This window comes from Sapajus apella, unplaced genomic scaffold (genome assembly GCF_009761245.1).
Source record: "Sapajus apella isolate SASKATOON/1434 unplaced genomic scaffold, GSC_monkey_1.0 scaffold44, whole genome shotgun sequence".
Classification (NCBI taxonomy): domain Eukaryota; kingdom Metazoa; phylum Chordata; class Mammalia; order Primates; family Cebidae; genus Sapajus; species Sapajus apella.
The window spans coordinates 15,241,559-15,249,037 of record NW_022436984.1 but is presented as its reverse complement, the minus strand read 5'-3'; the positions used below and the strand labels follow the sequence as shown (position 1 = coordinate 15,249,037).

The 7,479-nt window shown below is 37.2% G+C and overlaps 1 pseudogene; it reads right to left on the bottom strand.

The window, feature by feature from the left end:
- Positions 1-5,966: 5,966 nt before the first annotated feature.
- On the bottom strand, positions 5,967-7,048 carry LOC116566734 (annotated as a pseudogene).
- Positions 7,049-7,479: the final 431 nt, after the last annotated feature.

The following is a 7,479-nucleotide window of genomic DNA, read 5'->3' as shown; positions in this document are numbered from 1 at the left end:
ATCACAAGGTATAATTATTAGTTTAGTGCATAGTATTCTCAAAGCCTCATGTCAGTAGGTCAGTTTCTTAATCTCTCAAAACTGCTCTGTGAAAAACTTGTGACTTCTGGTTTTTAACTGTACGTTTAATTAAAAGTTAAAACATTTAGAGTTTATCATTTTAATTTCCATAGTATAAATTTAAAAGACATTTGCATCTGACTTGCCTCTAGTTGAGAAATATTTTTGACCCTCACGTAAAGGAATTTTAAGAAGTGCTCAAGGCAAAGTATTTTTCTTTTGCAGTAGGGCAAGGAGTGACTTTATGGTTTCTGAAATCATGACATTCAGAGATCCTTTCTGAAGCTGGTGTAGCAGGTGAGTGCAACATGGGCATTGTTTTCTTGAAGCTGACATCACAGCAAACAGAGCACTCTGCTGTACGGGAACAAAGAACGCTGGTTCATATAAGGGAGAGGTGACACACAGGGGTCACCATAAGATTGCATAAGCCGGAAAATGAGCCAGAGGGGACTGCTGAGTCCCAGGAGAGCTGCCATACAGGCTTGGATTTCTTGATTATTTATCCATTCTTGTTTAGTTGTAAAACTACATTTATTGAGTATTCAAAGCAATGTGCTAGCAGTATAGCTATTAAGGTAAGCAAGATAGACTAGTATTCTCAAGTGACTTGCAGATTCATGGGGAAAACAGATAGGTAAATAAGTAATTGTGAAAAGGTGTGGTAAGTTTTACACCAGGGAAAGAACAAGGTGTTGGGAGAATAGAGCAGGAGGGACCCAGCCTCATCAAGTGGAGGTCGGGAAGTAGCCTTATCTAAGTTTGAAGGATGAGTAGGGGAAGCCAGTGAGGGAGGAGTTTAGGAATGAGGTTTCAGATGGTGAGCTGTTCTTGTGTGATTCTACTGTGCCTTCACCTCACTCAGATCTCTCAGTTTTCATTTATAAAGTAGCCTCTTCCTACCAGCTCTATAGAGTTACCGTTACCCTCTAGTGTAGTGTCTATCTGTGTGGGTTGTACAAGTATTGTCCATAAAGAGTGATATGGGATGGGTAGGGCAAGTTTTAGTAGTGATAATAATGGGGGAAGGGTGGCATTTGGTGAGCAGAGGGAGATTCAGGAATTCTGGACATCTCACAATACACTTACTTGAAAATCTCACAGATTTTTCCCATCCCCATACCACATGACTCCCCCCAACCAATAGTATTACTTCTTTAAACAACTAAACTTTTAATTTTAATTGTATATTCACATGAAATAATATAGACCTGAGAGGTCTATGTGCTTTTTACTCAGTTTCCCCCAATAGTAACATTTTGCAAAACTATAGTATAATATCACAACCAGGATATTGACATTGACACAGTCAAGATGCAGAACATTTCCATTGCCTCAGGGATCCTTCGTGTTGCCTTTTTTAGCCACACCCACTTCTCTTCCTCCTCTCCTCCCTCCTTAGTCCATGGCAACCATTGATCTGTTCTCCATCACTATAATTTTGTCCTTTCAAGAATGTTACAGAAAAGGTTAATGTGCAACCTTTTCAGATTGGCTTTTTTTCACTCAGTGCATTTTTCTTTTGAAATTCGTTGAAGTTGTTGTATGTGTCAATATTATTGCTGAGTAGTATTTCATGGTATGAATATTCCACAGTTGTTTCACCATTCACCTATTGAAGGACATGCAGGTTGTTTTTAGATTGGAGTTATAACAAATAAAGCTGCTATAAAGTCACGTACAGATTCTTGTATGAAGATAGCTCTTCATTTCTCTGGGATAAATGCCTGGTAGTGCCATTGCTGGGTCACATGGTAGTTGTATAAACAAACATATAAACATAAAGAAACTGTTTTCCAGAGTGGCTTGTACTCATTTTACATTCTTACCAACAATGTATGAGTGATCCAGTTTCTTCATAATCTTCAAGGTTTCTTCATAACCTTGATCTAGTTCCTTCATAACATTGCCAGAATTTGATGTTGTCACTATTTTTTTTTTTTTTTTTGAGATGACGTCTTACTCTGTCACCCACCCTGGAGTACAGTGGCATACTCTTTGCTCACTGTAACCTTCGCCTCCCAGGCTCAAGCGATTCTCATGCCTCAGCCTCCTGAGTAGCTGGGACTACAGGCATACACTACTACAGCTAGCTAATTTTTGTATTTTTAGTAGAGACAAGGTTTCACTATGTTGCCAAGGCTGGTCTTGAACTCCTGGTCTCAAGTGATCCACCTCTCTTGGCTTCCCAAAGTGCTTGGTTTACAGGTATGAGCCACTGTGCCCAGATAGGTGTTATCACTGTTTTTATTTCAGGCATTCTGATAGGTGTATAGAGATATCTCATGGTGGTGTTAATGTTGATTTCCTTAATAGCTACTGATATAAAAATATTTTTATGTGCTTATTTTTCATCTGTATATCCTCTTTGATGAAATATCTATTTATGTAATTTTTTCATTTTCTTACCTGTTTCTTAACTGCCACATTTTGAGGGTTCTTTTCACATTCTAGATAATAGTCCTTTGTTGAACACATGGTTTGCAAATATTTTCTCCCATTTTGGAGCTTGTCTTTTCATCCCCTCAGCAACAGTCTTTTGCAGAGAAAACTTTTAAATTTTGATGAAGTCCAATTTATTGTTTTTTTCTTTATGGATCATTTGCTTTTGGTGGCAAATCTAAACGTTCTTTGCCTATTCCTGGATACTGAATATTTTCTCTTAAGTTTTTTCTAAAAGTTTCATAGTTTTAGGGTTAACATTTAAGTCTCTGGTCCATTTTGTGTCAGTATAAGATATGAGACTTGTCAAGGTTCTTTTTTTGGCTGATGGATATCCGATTCTTCCAGTACCATTTGCTAAAAAGGCTGTCTTTTCTTTATTGAATTGCTTTTGTTCCTTTGTCAAAAATGAGCTGGGTATATTTGTGTGGTTCTATTTCTGTAGTCTTTATTCTGTCCCATTGATCTATGTGTCTCTCCTTCCACCAGTAACACATAGTCTTGATTATGGCAGCAATATTATAAGGCTTGAAAATAAGTAGACAGATTCCTATCACTTTATTTTTGCCTTAGCTATTCTAGTTCTTTCGCCTCTTCATGTACATTTTAGAATAATCTTGTCCATATCTATAAAACAATCTCACTGGAGTTTTGATAGTTATTATGTCAAATCTGTATGTCAGTTTGGGGAGAATTGACATCTTTACTGTGTTGGATCTTTCAATCCATGAACATGATACATTTTTCCATTTATTTAAATAATTGATTAATTGGCATTGAATAGTTTTTGACAAGTTATAGTACATGTTTTACATATAAGTATTCAATTCTTTGATTCTAAGTGATAGTGCATTTTTAATTTTTGGTATTCATGTGTTCATTGTTATATGGAAATATGATTGATTTTTGTATGCTTGTCTTATATCCTACAACCTTTCTGAACTCACATTAATTCTAGGAGATTTTTTTTTTTTTTAGAAAACCCCAGATTCCTTGGGTTTTCTATAAAGACAATTATGTCTACTGCAAATAGGAACAGTCTTACTTTTTTCTTTTTGATATCTATTTCTTTATTTTTGTCTGTTGCCATATTGTGTTGGCTAGAGCACTATGCTGAATAAGAGTGTGAAGGTGGATATTTTTTGCCTCATTCCTCATCTTAGAAGACATTCAGTTTTTTACTAAAGTATAATATTACTGTTGGTGTTTTGTTCCTTGTCAAGTTGAGGATTTTCTCTCTTATTCCTAATTTTTTAAGCTTTTAAAAAATCATAAATGGGTGCTGAATTCTCACCAGTATTTTTCTGTACTGATTGATACAATCCTGTGATTTTTCTTCTTTAGCCAGTTAATATGGTGGATTACAGTCTTTGACTTTAGAATACCAAACTAAACTTGCATCTCTAGAATAAGGCCTACTTGATCATGGTGTGTGCTTCTTTTACTATATTGTTGAATTCTGTTTGCTAGTATTAAGACTTATTGCTTTCATATTCATGAAGGTTATTGGTCTTTAGTTGTCTACTTTGTATAGTCTTTGTCTGGTTTTGTTTTTGGGTAATACTGTCTTCATAAAATGAGTTGGAAACTGTTCTTGTCTATTTCCTAAAAGAGAATGTGCATATTGGTTTTTAATACTTTTGAAATAAATGTTTGGGAGGATTCTACAGTGAAGCCGTCAGGGCCTGGAGATTCCATTTCTGTTCTTTCTTATTTCCTTCTTTCTGCTTGCTTTGGGTTTGTTTTGCCTTTTTTCCCTAGATTCTTAAAGTGAAAGCTTATAGTATTGATCTGATACCTTTCCTTTCTAATGTATGTATTTAGTGCTGTGCATTTCTGTCTCAATAGTGCTTTGAATACATTCCACAAATTTTGATATGCTGCATTTTTATTTCATTCAGTTAAATGCATTTTTAAAAATTCTCTTGAAGAATTCCTCTTTGCTCTGTGGTTGTTTAAAAGGGTGTTATTTAGTGTCCAAGTGCATGGAGATTTTCCCGTTATCTTTCTGTTACTGATTTCCAGTTTGATTCTATTTTGGTTTGAGAACAGAGTCTACATGATTTTAATTCTTTTAAATTTGTTCTGTGACCCAGGATAACCTGGTAATCTTGGTATATATTCCATGGGCACTTGAAAATAATGCATATTCAGCTGTTGTTGGCTTGAGTGTTCTATAAACGCTGACTAGATTCTGTTGGTTGATGGATCGTGGGTTCTTTTATGTCCTTGCTGATTTTCTGTCTAGCTGTTCTATCAATTGTTGGTAGAGGGGTGTTGAAATCTCTAGCTGTAATTGTGGATTTGTCTATTTCTCCTTTTGGTTCTGTCAATTTTTGCTTTGCATATTTTGCAGCTCTATTTTTTGGTACATACACATTTAATATCACTACATTTTATTAGTGGATTGATTCTTTTGTCATTGTATGATGTTCCTCTGTCTCTGGTAATTTTATTTGTTCAGAAATCTACTTTATCTGCTATCAATATGGCCACTCCTATTTTCTTTTGATTGTATATCTTTTTCCATCTTTTATATTATTTAATTTTCAGGGTTCAAATTTTATTGGGGGTTTTAGTTGGTATGACACTTGGATAGCTGGTTGCACTGTTTATATGTAGATCTTTTTACATTATATGATAATGTACACTACCGAGATATATATATATATATATATATATATATATATATATATATTTTTTTTTTCACAAAATAAGATCCTTTGGAACAATTATGTACAAGACATGCAATATTGGATTTATACACTAGATCCCAGGATGTGACTGATTGGGGAAAAAATGTTGGGCTAGGCATGTTCGGTGAGGGAGCCAGGAAGTTTACAACACGTGGTAAACATCCATCTGGCTCAAGGGGCAACTGCAGCATGTGCAGCATTGGCAGTGGTGCTTCAGAGGTGGTGGAACTATTTCACTCTAGCCAATTTGGGACTACATGGGATTAGTACCACCCAGCACTAGAATATAGCTGTGGGATTTTACAAACCATTCCTATTTCTAACTTTAGGAATTGATGTTTTTCCTAGTCCATCTTAATATTACTGCTGTAATCACAGACCAGATAAAAAGAACAACATGCACAACCTCCAACTAAAATCCTGTTGTAGCCTAGACAGTGAAGTGGTATGACATCAGAAGACTTTAAAACTGCAGCTCTGGCCAGGGCACAGTGGCTCACACCTGTAATCCCAGCACTTTGGGAGGCCGAGGGGGGCGGATCACCTGAGGTCAGGAGTTCAAGACCAGCCTGGCCAACATGATGAAACCCCGTCTCTACTAAAAATACAAAAAATTAGCTGGGCATGGTGACAGGTGCTTGTAATCCCAGCTACTCAGGAGGCTGAGGCAGGAGAATCACTTGAACCCAGGAGGCGGAAGTTGCAGTGAGCCGAGCACCACTACACTCCAGCCTGGGCGACAGGGCAAGACTCTAACTCCTTAATAACAAAAAAAAAAAAAAAAAAAAAAAAAAAAAAAAAAGTTGTAGCTCTTTTTGGATCCCTCAAAGTGTATCTGCACTCTTCTTCAAATGGGTCTCCTTTTCAGGAGTGAGATTCACCTTCACAAGTTCTGAGATTCCATTCTGTCCCAAGATGCAAGGAACACTAAGGAAGACAGCATCCTTTATTCTATCCCTATTTCCACCTTTAATCATGATAGAAATTGGGGGCACCCACCTAAGATTCTTCATTATACTCTGCCAAATCTGCCACAGAGAGTCCAATGGCCCAGGATCTGTAGCCTTTGAGTTTGATGACCTTGTAAACACTCTCAACCACCTGCTTGAACCTCTCTCCACTGTTCCTTATCTGTATCAGTCCCTAAATTAGGGTGCAGAGTCTTCAGGGAGACACCAGCCATGTTCACTCCACTCTATACAGGCACACTAGAATCTCCATGTTTCCCAAGGACCTACCCATGACAGCTTAATGGGTGAACTCTAAGCCTTTCCCCCATCAGGTAACAGAATCGGGCTGAATCCAGATTGCAACCACTTCCAATAACACAATTTATGGGAAAGTCACTTATCTTCCAAGCCACATAGGTCAAGATACCCAGTGGATTTGAAACAATAAGCAACTTGCAGTTTGAGCTGTATTTTACAACATTAGGAATGATGAATGTAAAGATGTTCACGTTGTGCTGGACCAAATTAAGATGGCTTTCTCCATCTTGCTGACGTGCCCCAGTCGTGATAATGACCAGCTTGGAGTTTGCAGTTACATGACAGTCTTTGCCAGAGGCAATCTTTGGTGTTCTAGGGAAAAGGCTGCCATGTTGGAGACCCATCATCTCTCCCTTCAATTTGTCTTCCATAATACCAGTAAGAACAAGTTCATCTGCTAAGTCCTTCATTAAGATACTGATGTCACAGGTCATGCCAACAGCACCAGCTGCAACAACTGTAATCTTGTTCTGTTTGGGGGTTCTGTTCTTCTTTTGGAATATTATGAATAAGCTGATCCTTGAGACTTGTGATATTGGACTTGGGACCCAAAGGAATCGGGAATGCCTGTCGGGCAGGCATCAGGGGCACATGGTAAGGAGATCCAGACTTGGTGGCAGCGGCTTCAGCACCTCCATCCTTTTATTTTTAACCATCTTACTTGCATTTAATATGATTATTGATACATTAAAGTTTGTCTGTCATTATATATTTTGCTGTGTTTTCTCTCTAACTTTCATTCTCAATTTTCTTTTCCCCTTTTCCTTTTCAAAATGTGGGCTGCTTGAACATTTTGTGAAATTTCATTTTGATTTTCCAGTGGTGTTTTGAGTCTATTGGTCTATAGTGTTTTGAGTCTGAGTAGTTGCTTTAGGTATTACTTTGCACCCACTTAACCCAAAACACACATACATCTTATCACACACACAAATGTCTATCGATGTCATCATTTTACAAATTTTACATGAAGTGTAGGAGACTTACCTCTTTTTGGGTCCCTTTCCCTTCCCTAT